The following is a 16,258-nucleotide window of genomic DNA, read 5'->3' as shown; positions in this document are numbered from 1 at the left end:
TGATAGCAATGTAAATTTATTATTTAATACTTTACTTTGTTGCGTTACATGCTTTGTAGCTAGTGGCTTTGTAAAAACTTTACATTGCTTCACATTTGATTGCTAGATTGAAATGCCAACAGTTGGGACTACTATCATGAATATCATAATTTTGTATTTGTCTTTGTTAGATGGGCTGCAGATGTTTGGTACTTGCATAGTCTTCTAAAGAATCTTCTTATTTATATACATTCTCATTGATAGGGCATGCTATGTGGCCAGTAGTTGTTGTTAGTGAATCAAATTTTGGTCCTAAGAACGCTTTGAAGCCCTCCCGGACAAATGAATCTATCCTTGTACAGTTTTTTGGGACTCATGATTTTGCAAGGTTGAGTTCTTATTTAAGAGCTGTTGTATTTTACATTATCTCATCAAAGCCATTTTCTCTACTTTTTTTAAAAAACTTTGGATTGGATACTGAAGATTTCGGATCTTAGAATAAAAGAGGAGCCTTACATCAAAATTGTGCTTCTTTCAGAAACCAATATGCGATTATGGATTTGTTATTTTGAATTGTAGACTATTAAAGGTTATTTTTAATAATTGTTTTATAGGATCAAGTTGAAACAGGCTATTCCGTTTCTCAATGGCCTCCTTTCCTCTTTGCATCTAAAGTGCAAGCAGGCAAGATTTTGTCGAAGCTTGGATGAAGCAAAAATGTATGTGCTTTCTTTGATATGTGATTTTCCATTCTTTTCTTTCAAAGTTAAAAAAACCATACAGCCAATTGCCTGTTGCATCTAGTTTCAGCACTCTTTAAGTTGCTATGTTTCTTTGAACTTCATATAATCCAGCCATTGTTTTGTTGCCATGTTTTTTCTTTCATGTAGGCAAGTTCATTGTATGAAAGTGCATATATTACATCTGGCTAATAGCGTGTAGTACACATATATAATGTTTGCTCTTTATTACTTGTTTGAAGTTGAAAATGACAAAGATGCCATAAACGAAATATCTTTTAATGTCATCAGAGCTGAAACTGCTCTATTTGGTTATTGTTTCAAATCCATGAAGGTATGACCATCACAAATAGCTACATAATGGTATCTGGAAGTACTTTGCTAAAGATGTGCAACAATTGTTCCATGTATAGGCTAACATATAGTGCAATGCATTATTTTCTGATGCATTTTCGATAGCCGGAACCTTTGTTTAGTGTTTTATTTGTCTATACAATGAAGAAAAATGTGAGGTGTTTTTTTATAAAGCATCAACTTGCAATGGGGGGACTAAACTGATGTGCCATTAATGCATTATCAAACAAGATTATCGCATCTGTGGAAGTTGTGGGCTGGTGTTGTAGGTGGGGAGGAGCACCTTTTTAATTCAACCTTTTTAATTTGATACAAGCTTTTGTTAAATAATTTTTTTCATTATATATTGAAATATGTTGATAGAATATAATTTGGTGGTTCTATTGAAGGTTGCTATTGAAGGTTGGAGCACATGTCTTTTGTCGTTTGGAGCACATGCCTTTTTTTGTTTGGAGCACATGCCTTTTGATGTTTTTTTTGGTGGAGAAAACTTGTTATTGAAGGTTGTATATATTTTGGAGATTGAAGAAAATATTATGTTTGTGTTATAGTGTGGAGTTAAATGTTATGAATATTTTGAAATGAAATACAAATTGTATGTGTTGATTTGGTAATCCAATTTATATTTATGTGTTATGGAAATAAATTAAGTTTGTGAAATGAAATATGAATATTGTCAATTGATTTAAATTGATCATTTGATTTGGAATTCTACAGGTACAATAGAAAATAGGATTTTTTTTTTTAAATTCGCAATTCAATAATAGCAATGGTTTTACCCGTTCCTATAACTAGACCTCTAGAACTGGTTATAACCGCTTCTAAAGGGCAGTTTTCTAGATTGGAAAATTCTATAGAGGTGGTCATTAACCACTTCTATAGGTATACATTATGATGATTTTCTTTTTAATTATGATGATTTTCTTTTTTGTCTCCCTTTACATATTTAACATACACTTGGTACTTGGACACTTTACAGTGGCTGCTTGTGACTTGTTGATTATTTTTTACGTTTATGTGCCTTATTAGATGATTCTCATGACTTGCCTTGAAACAAGGTAGTAGTAAATTCTATAATTGTGTGAGTGTAGCTAATGGGTAACTTTTGATTACAAAATGTGTATTATAACCAAGTTAATTGCTGATCTTTGTTGGTGTTCGTTTGAACAGATTATTTATGTGGAAGCATGTGAGAGTGACAGTATCTTTGAAGGTTTAATGCCAGAAGACCTTAATGTATATGTGACAACAGCATCCAATGCTATTGAAAGAAGCTGGGGAACCTACTGTCCTGGGATGGATCCTCCACCACCACCGAAATATATGACTTGCCTTGTTGACTTGTACAACGTTGCATGGATGGAAGACAGGTTTGGGTTTTATACCTAAACAAGTCATATATGTTGTCAAGTTCAAAAGGTCTAAACATTTTATTGCATTTGATTTATTTTTTTTCATGTTAATGGGCTGACATTAGATTGTTTGGTTCCGCTAAGGAATTTTTTTTTAAATGTATTTCCTTCTTCAGTGATTTTGTTTCTTTTGAGATGAAACAACAAAGAGGCACTGAAGTACAACAAATTGGATTAGAGCATCGAATCCAAGTTCAATTGTTGAATTTTCTGATTAGTAACTTAGTTTTAATTACAAGATGTTAGTGCATTACAGAATAGCTACACTTTTAAGTCTTGCTAATGACATAGCTTTATTTGTTTAAAATTTCCCCAAGAAAATTTTGCTTCGGACATTAAATGCTTTTTACCTTTTACTCTTCTCAAACCCATAACTTGGTCTTTCTTGAAAAACTTTGTCAAGAAATTAGCGTGTGGTTAGTGTTGTCACAATAACAGAATGTAAATTTTACTGCTGCAAAAGTCATATCTTGGTTCTTAATTTTGACACAGCCTGGTGTGCTAACTCATTTAAAAGATAAAAAGGAGCCAGAACTTCCATTTCAAAATTGCATTTCCAAAATTCTACCACTCGTCTACAATTACGGTGCATCATTTATCATTTTAGAGCAAGCATGTAATCCATGAGATGAAAACATTCACTGCTGGTGATGAACATGTTTCCTTATTGTTCGTTTTCTTGTTTTCATTCTCACACAAGTATCTGTGAACAAGGCTTTGATGCATGCCTGGTGTCTGCTTTTAAGGTTTTGCAAAAGATCTTTGTAGCCTGCAACTATCTCAGCGAGAACCGACTTAGGGACTCGAATAGGCACCTTTGATCTCTTCTTTGTCACCCATTTGATGGGACCAAAGGTCAACATGAAATCTGAGGTTTGTAAATCACCCAACGGTACCAGATTTTGTTCATCTACAAAGCTACATGATTTGGAGACTCGTGTCATTTGACCAAATTCCACATTGTGCATTAGCATGGTTCTCCTCCTTTTACATTCCGGTGGAAATTGTGGAATATTGCTGGCGTGTGTCTGCGTAGAGCCTTTATCACCTGAAATTGGATATATGGAACCTCTTCGGGCATTGTCAACATGATTATAACAACTTTTAGCTTGTTCATTCTCCATTTCCCCTCGCACTAAAGTTGTATCACCATCTAACTTTACATGACTCTGAATGCTATTCTGTTTTGATATCTCAACAATGTGGGTTTTATCTGTACTATTTGCCTTGCCAGCCATTCTAGCCAGATGCTTCCAATTTTTCTTCAATAATTCTCTTCTAGAATGATGAATAGGAGTTGGATATTCTGGCAGCCTTATGTGCATATCTGGTACTTGGTTGTTGGAACGATTCAGATCAAAAGCAATATCTGCTTCTGATTCTTCACCTTCAACCTCCAATCCTTCACCAAGTTGAACTGTTATCTTAGCTCTGGAGTTGGTAGCTGTGTTATATTTCTCCTTTATGATAGATTTTGATTCCATGAATGCCTCCTTTGGATGTTCATCTGCAGATTGGTTTTTAGAAGCAAAATCAAGTCTTTGTCTAACAACATTGTGGCAGTGAGCCCCCTTTGGCCCAGGGGAGGTTACCATATTCCAGCTCCGCAGTCCACACAGATGATCACAAAAACCCTTGGGGTTTCTTCTGAGGAATGATAGGAAGCACCACAGAGGCAAGTTGAACTGTTTGGTTCTTATTTTTTTTTGACAGATTAGCTCAGAAAACACAAACAGTGGATGTTTTAACTCAGAAAACTGCATTACCAGCTTTCAAAATTGCATCTTTACCATTTCCAGCTTTCAAAATTGCATCTTTACTAATATATTATTTATGTGTTTTTACAGATTACAAATCTCAACTACTCTAGAGATGAAATTGATGAAGTGCGGTTCGATTGGACGGAATGCATGCTAGATTACATTTGAAGTGCAATTCTACCTTGATGTGTTGTTAAAAGAATGTTCTATCTTGATTTTGATATCTATTAGCTAGCTTTTGATGTAAAAAGAATGTTTGGGTATTTTATGGATACTGTTGTAAGAATATTATTTATATAATTTGTGAATATTTGTGTATTTTATGGATATTGTTAAATGAAGAATATTTGTGTAATTTGTGAATATTTGTGTTTTTTTTATTATTGTCGGTTTTTCATTGTTTCGGAAATCAAATTTGTGCTGTTAAAAAATATCCATATTACATCGGTTTTCCACCGCTGTAAAATCGGTGTTATTAACTAATATTACATCGGTCATTTACCGCTGTCAAAACTGGTGTTATTAACATACAATATTATATCGGTTTTACACCGTTTATGAAACGGTGTCGTTAAGTGATACTACACCGGTTAATAACCGATTCGAAGACCGGTGTCGTTAAGTGATACTACATCGGTTTTAACCCGATGTCTAAAATGGCAAACTTTTTACATCGGCTTCATAGACATCGGTCGAAAATGAAATAGACACCGGTGGAAAACCAATGTCTATGAGGATTTTTGTTGTAGTGATTTGTATTTTGCATTATTTTGAATTGAAAAGGTACTTATGAAACTTGGTACTTACTTGCTTCTTACTTCTGTTGTTAATTATGAAACCTCAAGATTCTTCCTTGCTTGATTGCTTCTTGAAAAAATAGAAGGATAAGATATAGATGCTTCCATATTCCCGAATATTCAGCTCTCTTCATGTACTAGTTAAGCTGTATATCCTAAGTTGGGATGAATAACCATAGATACATTCTAGGTTACTAAGGTATCAGGCCATTGTAATCCCGACCGAGTTGATATATTGAAGTCCATTGTGCCATAATATTTCAAATGAGCATGTAATTCAGAGCAAGTTAATATGTTGAATTCTTGCGCGCCATGATATTTCAGTCGGGTTGTAATCCCAAGGGAGCTGATATGATGTATTCCTACACATCATGATATTTCGGTCGGGCGTGTGATCCCGAGCGAACTGAATTCTTGAGCGCGATGATATTTCGATCAAGCATGTAATCCCAAGAGAACTGATAGGATGAATTCTTGTTCAAAGTTTAAAGTCCCCGGTTCCTCCTAAAGAAACCTGAGTGGGTCACTCCTTAAGATCCCTGATCGACTATGTATGATGGTTTAAAGTTAGTGGTTCCTCCTACGAAAGCCCGACCGGGTTACTCCATAAGATCCCCGATCAACTGTGGAGGTTTAAAGTATCTGATTCCTCCTAAAAAAGCCTGAGCGGGTCACTCCCTAAGATCCCTGATCGACTGTGGAGGTTTAAAGTCTCCGGTTCCTCCTAAGGAAGCCCGAGCGGGTCACTCATTAAGATCCTTGATCGACTGTGTATGATGGCTTTAAAGTCTCCGATTCCTCCTAAGGAAGTCAGAGTGGGTCACTCCTTAAGATCCCCGATCGACTGTGTCTGATGGTTTAAAGTCTCTAGTTCCTCCTAAGGAAGCTCAAGCGGGTCACTCCTTAAGATCCCCGATCGACTGTGTATGATGGTTTAAAGTCTCCGGTTCCTCCTAAGGAAGCTCAAGCAGGTCACTCCTTAAGATCCTTGATCGACTGTAGAAGTTTAAAGTCTCCGGTTCCTCCTAAGGAAGCACGAGCGGGTCACTCCTTAAGATCCCCGATCGACTGTGTATGATGATTTAAAGTTTCTGATTCCTCCTAAGGAAGCCCGAGCGGGTCACTCCTTAAGATCCTTGATCGACTGTAGAGGTTTAAAGTCTTCGGTTCCTCCTAAGGAAGTCTGACCAGGTCACTTCCTAAGATCCCCGATCGACTGTGGAGGTTTAAAGTCTCCGGTACCTCCTAAGGAAGCCCGAGCGGCTCACTCCTTAAGATTCCCGATCGATTGTGTATGATGGTTTAAAGTCTTTGGTTCCTCCTAAGGAAGCCCGAGCGGGTCACTCTCTAAGATCCCCGATTGACTGTGGAGGTTTAAAGTCTCCCGTTCCTCTTAAGGAAGCCCGAGCGAGTCACTCCTTAAGATCTCCGATCGACTGTGTATGATGGTTTAAAGTCTCCAATTCCTCCTAAAGACGCCCGAGCGGGTCACTCCTTAAGATCCCCGATCGATTGTGTATGATAGTTTAAAGTCTCCAGTTCCTCCTAAGGAAGCCCGACCGGGTCATTCCTTAAGATCCTCGATCGACTATTAAAGGAGGGTCGATATGCTTGCTCGAGGAGAATTTATGTGTTTATCAAGGGATATTCACCTGAACTCTTTCAGTATATTCAAAAATTAAATGAAATAAATGAATGAGTTATAGGCATACTTGTTTAAGTTCTATAAGGTTGCAAGTGGTTCGCGCTCCAAGGTCATTCGAAATTCCTCCCATCCACGTCCTGGAGATAGTAGGGACTCGAAGCAAGCTTCTATGTTACCTTATATGATCCTCCCCATTGTTGTGCCAGCTTACTAATATCTCCAACAGGTTTCATGTGCTTCCATACTGATCACCGACTTGGAAGTGATGGATCGAAAGCGCTAGAGGGGGGGTGAATAACGCTCGTGGCTATTTTAACGATTTAAACACAGAGTAGAAACGTAGCGGAAAGTAAATGCAAACACAAAAGACACAGGTGTTTTACTTTGTTCGGAGCGTATCTCGACTCCTACTCGAAGGCCCGCGGTCCTTGATCGCTTTTGATGGGCAACAACTATAAATCTGGAATTATTACAAACTAGAAGCAATTATAGTTAAGTGCAAATAAGAAAGTTATACCAACGAACAGGAAAGTAAACGAGCTTTGGAGTTTCAGTTCGTTGTAGTAGCAGAGCGTTGTTGAAGCGTATAGAGCACACAAGAGCACAACACTTCTGTTCGAAATTCGATATCCTGAGCTGCACCTCGAGGCCTCTTTTTATAGCTCTGTAAGGTCTGATCCAGATCCCCAAGTCTCGGGATCAGATTTGACCTGAAGCGGATCGGTCGACCGATCCTCATGTTCGGTCGACCGATCAGATGATCTCCACCGCATCTGATCCGTCGATCTGTCGCTCCGCTTCAATCTGGTCAAACTTTATCCCTGCGTTCGGTCGATCGATCCCAAGGTTCGGTCGACCGATCAGTCTCCTCTGACCCGCACACCTCGGCTTGATCCAGTCGACACCTATCCCAGGTTCGGTCGACCGATCCCTGGTCGAACCCGGTCCAACTTCTGGAAATCTGATCTGGTAGCTTGGGGGGTCGGTCGACCGATCCCAAGGTTCGGTCGACCGATCCTGGTCAGTCCTAACCCTGCACAAAAAGATTAGTTTCCTGTAAAACAGAGTTAGAACACAAAAGATAGTATATAAACAAATTTGACAGTCATCGGACTATCCGGGTCTGACTTCGGGTTTCCGACCGGAAACCCTAGGTCGACCCGACGCCTACTATTCCCTCTACAGGGAACGCGTCCTCACCTACTCCACTCAGGAGATTTTACCTTTTGCCAGTGTGATCCTCCAGATCGACTGGACTTTTGCTCGGTGTTCGATGCCACCGGACTTTCTGCTGAACGCCCGCTTCCCGACCCGTCCAGTCTTCCACCTGGTTCGCGACACCAGGATTTTCTACCTAGGGTTACCACCCCCTAGGACTTTTGCCTGAAGCACTCGACCCACCAAGACTTTCCACATAGGGTTACCACTCCCTATGACCTAGGGTTATCAACCCCTAGGGTTTTTACCTTGCCTAACCACAGTTAGGACTTCTCTGAAACACTCAATCAAGCACGTTAGTTCACAACACACCTTAACTTTGAATCCTTTGCCATTATCAAAACTCAGGTTCGATCGTCGGATGCTTCCCGCACCAACAATCTCCCTCTTTTTGATTATGGCAACCCTAATTCAAAGTCAAGTAAAATAATTTTAAGTGAGCAAGCTTAAGTATATAAATTCAAATAAAAGCACAACTTAAGCTAACACTTGAACTTGGTGAAGCTCCCTTTTAATACAGGGCTTCCTTTAACTTTTGAATTTCCTACTCTCCCCCTTTGCCATATATCAAAAAAATTGAAAGCAAAATTTTTTTTTAAAAAAAAAAATAGATTTATTCTTTGAAAGAGCAAATGCCTGTGTTTAATAAAATTTTACTGAAAAATTGTTCTTTTTACTTAGCAAAAATTTTTGAAAGTCATAAGTTAAATTATATAAGTAAATAAATGTGTGTTTAATACCTTTAGCTAAGTATAGAATGAATCCAATAGGTAAGACTTGACTTGATTACTGTGCCACTTAGCTAAGCCTTTTTCAAACTAAATTTTGAAAATGTAGTTTCAGTTTGAAAAGGAAACTTAAAAACAATAATTTTGAATAAAATAGGAGTTAGAATCTCTGAAGTCTTAGGACGAAGAGGGAGTAACTAAAAATTTAACTTAGGTTATTTAGTTGGTCATTAAGTCCAAGCATGAGTCAAATTAAATAGTTGTTAACTTATTTAATTGTTTTGATCAGGTATCAGAGCCCTAAAGTAAAAGCATGCTTAAATTTAACATTTCCTTCACCAACTGTCTAACCATTAGCTACTTGTTGATTGCCTAGAGGGCAACATCTTTCACTTGGTTAGTCAAGTAAAGTCATTTAGTCCAGTTAGATTTGACTAGGGCTGGAAGACTTGACTTGATTACTGTTAATAAAGTATTTAACGCCCAGACTCATATTGATGCATAAAAATAAGCATTCTTGAGTCCAGGCTGTACCCTATGCATCTCACACCATTCTATGTTTGACAAACACAAGCAAGGTATACCTAGGTGTTTGTGAGATGCTCTGGCTTAAATCTAGGGGAACAAGATTTCTAGGGTAGAGTCTAGGCTAAATCATGTTTTTGAAAATTCTAAGAAAATGGGATTTTAAAATCATTATTTTTCCTAGATTTTGAAAAAAAATGAGTTTTGAAGTAAGACAGTGAATTTTGAAAATCAATATCTATTCTACCCAGCATATTCCTATTTGCCTTCTAAGTGCACTGAACTCAAGTTCAGGTAAGGGCTTTGTGAAGATGTCAGCTAGGTTTGATTTTGACTCAACATAGTTGAGTTCAATATCACCCTTAGCTACGTAATACCTTACAAAATGGTGCTTCACTTCTATATGTTTAGTCCTTGAGTGATGAATTGGATTTTTTGTTAGATTTATTGAGCTTATATTATCAATTGATATTTTAGTTTTATGATACTCCAGTTGATAGTCTTTGAGGGTATGCATCATCCACAGTAACTGAGATGTGCATTCACCTAAGGCTATATATTTAGCTTCAGTGGTAGATAAAGCAACACAGTGTTGCTTTCTACTTGACCAACTTACTAGGCATTGTCCTAGAAATTGACAGCTACCACTTGTGCTTTTTCTATCTAGCTTGCATCCGGCATAGTCTGACTCAGAGTAGTCGGTTAGGTCAAGGGTGCCAGATCTAGGGTACCATAGTCCTACATTTAGAGTTCCCTTAACATACCTAAGAATTCTTTTGACAAGGGTTAAGTGAGACTCTTTTGCACAGGATTGGTATCGTGCACACATACCTACTGCAAAAATAATGTCTGGTCGACTTGCAGTTAAGTACAGTAGACTTCCTATCGTACTTCGATAGTATTTCAAGTCTACTGATTTACCTTCTAAGTCTGAGTCAATTTTAGCATTTGTAGCCATTGGTGTATTGATTATTTTTGAGTTTTCCATGCCAAATTTTCTAATTAATTCCTTAGCATATTTAGTTTGATAAATGTAAATTCTATCTTTAGTTTGCTTAATCTGTAAACCTAAGAAAAAATTAAGTTCTCCTACCATACTCATTTCAAATTCACTTTCATTAGTTTGGTGAATTCTTTTATAAATTTAGAGTTTGTGGAACAGAAAATAATATCGTCAACGTAAATTTGGGCTATAAAAATGTCATTTTCTAAGGTTTTTACGAAAAGGGTTGGGTCAATTTGACCTTGGTTGAATCCTTTTGATATTAAGTAATTGGACAGTCGTTCATACCAAGCCCTAGGTGCTTGTTTTAGTCCGTATAGGGCCTTTTTAAATTTAAACACGTAATTTGGTTTTTCTAAGTCCTCAAATCCTGGGGGTAGACCTACATATACTTCCTCTTTAATGAATCCATTTAAAAATGCGAATTTTACGTCCATTTGAAATAGCTTGAATCCTTTGTGTGCTGCATAGGCCAGCAACATCCTAATGGATTCAAGTCTTGCAACTGGAGCATAGGTCTCATCATAGTCTAACCCTTCTACTTGACTGAATCCTTTAGCTACTAACCTAGCTTTGTTTCTAACTATTTCACCTTGATCATTTAATTTGTTTCTAAAAATCCATTTGGTGTCAATTACTGATTTATTGGTTTTGGTACTAACTCCCAGACCTGATTTCTTTCAAATTGGGCCAATTCTTCTTGCATTGCTAGAGTCCAATCTGGGTCTGGTAGGGCTTCTTCTATGGTTTTGGGTTCGATTTTTGAAATCAAGGCTATTTGGCTTTGGTTTCGATAAGATGATCTAGTTCTGACTCCTACAGTTGGGTCACCCAAAATTTGGTCAGATAGGTGATTTGTGCTTGTTCTAGTTGGTCGTATACCATTTGAGTTAGTGATTTGTTCTTCAGATTCAATAGGTTCAGGTTGAATTTCGTCGTCTTCTCTGTTTATTGGGTTAATATTTTCTGTATTTCCATTTTCATTTATTGTGTAGGGTAATTTATTTTCTTCATCAAATATTATATTTATTGTTTCTTCTACTTTTAGGGTATTTTTATTATACACTCTATATGTCCTACTGGTTGTTGAATACCCTAAAAATATTCCCGGGGTTGTCTTTGATGTAAATTTCCCTAAGTAGTCTTTAGTGTTCAAGATGAAGACTTTACACCCAAATACTTTTAAATAGTCTAAGTTGGGAATTTTATTATAATAAATTTCATAGGGTGTTTTATTTTGAAATTTGTTAATTAAAATCCTATTTTGAATGTAACATGCTGTACTAACTACTTCAGCCCAGAATTGATTAGATAGTTTATATTCGTTTAACATGGTTCTAGCAGCTTCTTGTAGGGTTCTGTTTTTACGTTCTACTAAACCATTTTGTTGAGGGGTCCTAGGGCAGCAGTATTCATGTTTGTACCCATTTATTTCACAAAATTCAGTAAAGTTGTGATTCTCAAATTGTAAAATACCGGAAAATAGAGAATAATAATAAGGGAATTTTTCGGAATTTTTGAAAAATTTTCGAGAATTTTTCGGAGCTTGTATGGATGAGTTAACGGGGATAAAAATGGGATCCGGAAAAGTCTGTTTAGGCTACCCCGTTTTAGCGAGGAAATATTGATTTCCTTTATTTCCTTTTCTTTTCTTTTCTTTATTTTCTATTTCCTTATTTTTTTCCCCCACTTCTTCTTCGACGCCGTGAGCCCTTTTCTTTCCCCGCGCGCCTCTCTTCCTCTCAAGTGTGCCCTAACTGGCGCCGCAAAACCGCCGGTGCCTCCCTCTCCTCTGCGCCGATACCGACCGCCTCATCTTCACCGAGCCCTAACAGCACATGGAAGCTCTTCTCCCCTCTTCTCGTCTTCTTCCTCACCAAACCTTCTCCCGATCTCACTGTCTTCTCTGCCCACAGTCAGGCCGCCGGCGACGAGAGCCATCATATCCTCTCTTCTCCTTCTCCACCCGAGCGCCACCCTAAGAGTCGGTGCCCTAGTCTTCCTTCTCGCCACGAGCCACCGCCGGCCGAGTCGCTCCTCTGCCCTAGCCTTAGCCGATGCCCTACTCCGACGCCTCTCTGCTGAACGCCGAAGACCACAGCAGGTGCCTAGGTGTCGCCCTAGATTCTGATCGCTGATCACCAGCTTCGTTAAGTTGTGCCCTAACCAGTACTTGCCGCCACCAGGTTCTGTCGAGCTATCTATTTAGACCTAGAATCGTTGATTTCTTGTTCCCTCACATCTCTACTTTGGTTGATGAGGATCAGTTCCGGCAAGGAGGAAGAACATGGCATTGTTGCAATTTTCTGTAGTTTTGGCAGAAGAGCATTGGCAGCATTATTCTCCAGCAGCATATTATCAGTTGGGAGTATCTGGATTGGAGGTATGGTTGTTGAATACAAGCGTAAATTAGATTACAAGATTTATTACGGTTTGATATAAGATTTTATGGGTTTTGGAATTTGTTGATTAGTAGATGATGTAGTTAACTGGATTAGGGATAAGAATAATGGTTTAATGGTTATGGATTTGTATTTGATTATGTTGGAGATTTGTAACCTGTAGATTGCCTGGCTAATTGTGGATTTGGGTGAGTTTTAGATATGAATCATGTATAAATATAATCTAATTAGGTTGTACTATGGTTAAAGTTAATTGGGGGATTAATCCATAACCATGTTTGATTTGAGTTACTCTTATTAGGAGGGGAAATTTATTTAGCTAGTACTTTTTATGTATTACCTAAAATACATTGTGTCTTGCAGGACTTTGTTTGGAGACAAGCGTCTGATACGAGATTTATTGCGATACAGACTACGTATAAAGGCGGGTACCTCTTGACTTATCTTTTATGATATCGTCATTTGGATATGCATTGTACTTTATAGCTTCAAGCAATGAACATGTTTGTCTTTGGTATGTCACTGTTTGATATCCATAGCATGTTAGGTTTGTCGATTGTTATGTATCCGTGCTTATATCTCGTGATTTGTTACCATGAGTATCTTATTGCCATGAGTACTTTATTACCATGAGTATCTTAGTTTCTAGAGTGACATACCATGCTTTACTGAGGTTAGGACTAGGTTCTGGATTTTTGTTTCTGGCATGTGTATCTAAATTATCTGATACTTAGGTTTTTATGCCATACCTGGCTTGTGTACCTCTATTTGTATATCATATATGATTCGTGTACCTAGACTTTGAATCTTTGATCTGTGTATATTGTTGGTACATACGTTATGGAAGGGGGATATGTTTAGGATCTAGGTTGTTATACCATAGAGGACCAGTATACCCTAGATCCGTGGATTTGACTCACTGATACTGTGGTACCCATATTATATATATATGGATATGGTTATGTTGATCAGTTTATGACTATGCTTAGTGTCATGCATCATGATTGCATGCTGTGCGATTGTCGACTCCACTATGGTTGAGCACATCGCCAGTTACATGTACTGCACACACCACCACTCATGGATTAGTGGTATATCAGACAGGTGTGTGGCGGTTCTGCTGTTTGGCTCCGTTGGTCTGAGGACTCAGCGTGGTAGCCGGCAGACAGTTCCACTCTTTTTGGCTCCGCTGGCATTTAGTGTAGCAGCGTGGTAGCCGGCAGACGGTGGACTCTGTTTGGCTCCGTTGGTCAGGAGACTCAGCGTGGTAGCCGGCAGAGATACCTCCTCGTCATTGTGTACCGGGAGATGAGAGCATTGCGCTCCCCCATTTATGATTTGGGGTAAAAGGACAGGAGTACTCCGACAGCATCTCGTCCACTCGGTCACTCATTAGGAGCAGTGACGACAGAGTGCACGGTTGTCACAGCCCTACCCACTCGGTCTCACCATTTGTGTGTGAGATGACTGACTGGCGTCAGGGGTGACCAGGACGCATCATTAGCATCATATGCATTGATGCATTTATATTCTTATGATTGTGTTTGCTGCATTTGGTTGCTGCATTTTGGTTGGATGCATACTTTTGACCTGCATACAGGATTATTGACACTTTCGGTTTAACAACCCTTTTGTCTGGATAGGAGTTCCTGGTGAGTACAGCTTCCTCAGTTACCTTTCAGTTTTGCATATTCCCTATATATGATTAGGAAGCTGTATTCCATGTTTGTTGCTGTTAGATATATCTTACTACTCATGTTCATTGGTATTCGCTGAGTTGTTAAGCACACCCCCGTGGACACTATCTTTTCAGGTACCAGGTTATTTATGGTGTCGCTTGGAGCATCCTGTCTGCTGGTCCCCGCGTCACATCAGAAGACATATCGCTGCCTTTCTGTTGTTTTATCTTGGTATATGAAATTTCTGTATTTCGATTTGTGTTCTGATTTTGTTTCCGGGTGTTATGTTGTTGGTTGTGTAAGCCTAGCCGGCTAGCAGTTTTGTGTTTGGTTGTATTTGGTTTCTGTCAGTTTTTGTTGTGTTTTGGTTTTGATACAGCCGAGTGGGCTGCTTTACTTTTAACTGCGTGGTTGTGTCAGCCAGAGGCTGAATTTGATATTAACTGCGTGGTGGTTGTTTTCTTTTATTGTTATGATTCCAGCCGCATGTGGCTGAAGTATATTATTCCTGTAGAAGTGCTTCAGATTGTCACCCGTACAGGGGAGGTGCTGCCGAAATTTCTTCGGACAGAGACTCTCTCGGGGCGTGACACAAATTCTCCTCCATGGTCACTTCTTATTCTTTTAATTTTAGTATCTTTTTCATTTTCTGTTAATTTGCAAAAATTACTAAATATTTCAAAGGTTTCATCTTTTGTTTTTAGAAATTTTACACAGGTGAACCTGGAGAAGTCATCTATTATAACTAAGCAATACTGGTTCTTGCTTAGTGACTTGGCTCTGTGTGAATCAAATAGGTCTAGGTGAAGGAGCTCAAGTAAACAAGTAGTTCTACCAAGATTGGTTGACTTGTGGGTTGACTTGGTTTGTTTTCCTTGTTGACACGCATTACAGATTGAATTTTCAATAACTTTTAATTTGGGCAATCCTCTGACTAGTCCATTTTGACTCATTTTTTAAATGAGTCTTGTGTGAGTGTGACCCAATCTCCTGTGCCACAACTCAGTTTCCTCTTATTGTGTTAGAAAACACTTTATTGAGGGTGTTGGTAGATAAATGGTGTAGACATTATCTTTCCTAGTGCCCTTAAGTATGATTTTTGGACTATCAATATGTTTGATTATACATTTGGACTTGGTAAAATTAACTGAGTAACCAGTATTGCATAATTGGCTTATACTCAATAAGTTAAAATTAAAATTTTCAACTAATAACACTTTGCGAATAATAAAATCGGAGTTAAGTTCGATATTACCTTTTCCGATTACATTCAGTTTTCTATCGTTGCCGAATGCAACTGATCCTAGGTTCTTTAGTTTTAGCTTAGTGAACTTCAACCTATCTCCAATCATATGTCTGGAGCATCCACTGTCCAATATCCATTGATCCAATTCCTACACATAAAGTAGTTGATGGATCAAAAGACAGTTTGATTGAAGTAAGTCCTTAATTTTTAATTTGAAAAATATTTAAGTTAGTTTTAAGTTAAAAGAATATTTAAGTTAATTTTAAGTTAAAAAATATTTAAGTTAAATTTTAATTTAAAAAATATTTAAGTTGATTTTTAAGTTAAAAAATATTTAGGTTAAATTTTAATTTAAAAAAAATATTTAAGTTGATTTCTAAGTTGAAAAATATTTAAGTTAAATTTTAATTTTAAAAAATATTTAAGTTAAATTTTAATTTTAAAAAATATTTAAGTTAATTTTAATTTTGAAAAATATTTAAGTTAATTTTAATTCTGAAAAATATTTAAGTTAATTTTAATTTTAAAAAATATTTAAGTTAATTTTAATTTTGAAAAATATTTAAGTTAATTTTAATTATGAAAAATATTTAAGTTAATTTTAATTTTGAAAAATATTTAAGTAAAAAAAAATCCTTAGTCATCTCACCCGATCTAAATTTTCAATCAAGGACTCCTATAATTTTTGTGAGATGAATTGAGATTCAATTTTAGGATTATGTTTAACTTTGTGTTAGATTCAGGTTTAGCTTTGGGTTCAACAAATAAGC

The 16,258-nt window shown here is 37.4% G+C and overlaps 1 long non-coding RNA gene across 1 annotated transcript; it reads left to right on the top strand.

The window, feature by feature from the left end:
- Positions 1 to 300: 300 nt before the first annotated feature.
- Positions 301 to 1,556, top strand: LOC121973354. Its single transcript, XR_006109536.1, has 3 exons — positions 301 to 367; positions 594 to 698; positions 1,463 to 1,556. It is a non-coding gene; the product is annotated as an uncharacterized LOC121973354 (long non-coding RNA).
- Positions 1,557 to 16,258: the final 14,702 nt, after the last annotated feature.

This window comes from Zingiber officinale, chromosome 4A (assembly GCF_018446385.1).
Source record: "Zingiber officinale cultivar Zhangliang chromosome 4A, Zo_v1.1, whole genome shotgun sequence".
NCBI lineage: Eukaryota > Viridiplantae > Streptophyta > Magnoliopsida > Zingiberales > Zingiberaceae > Zingiber > Zingiber officinale.
This window is presented reverse-complemented; position numbering and strand designations above follow the sequence as displayed.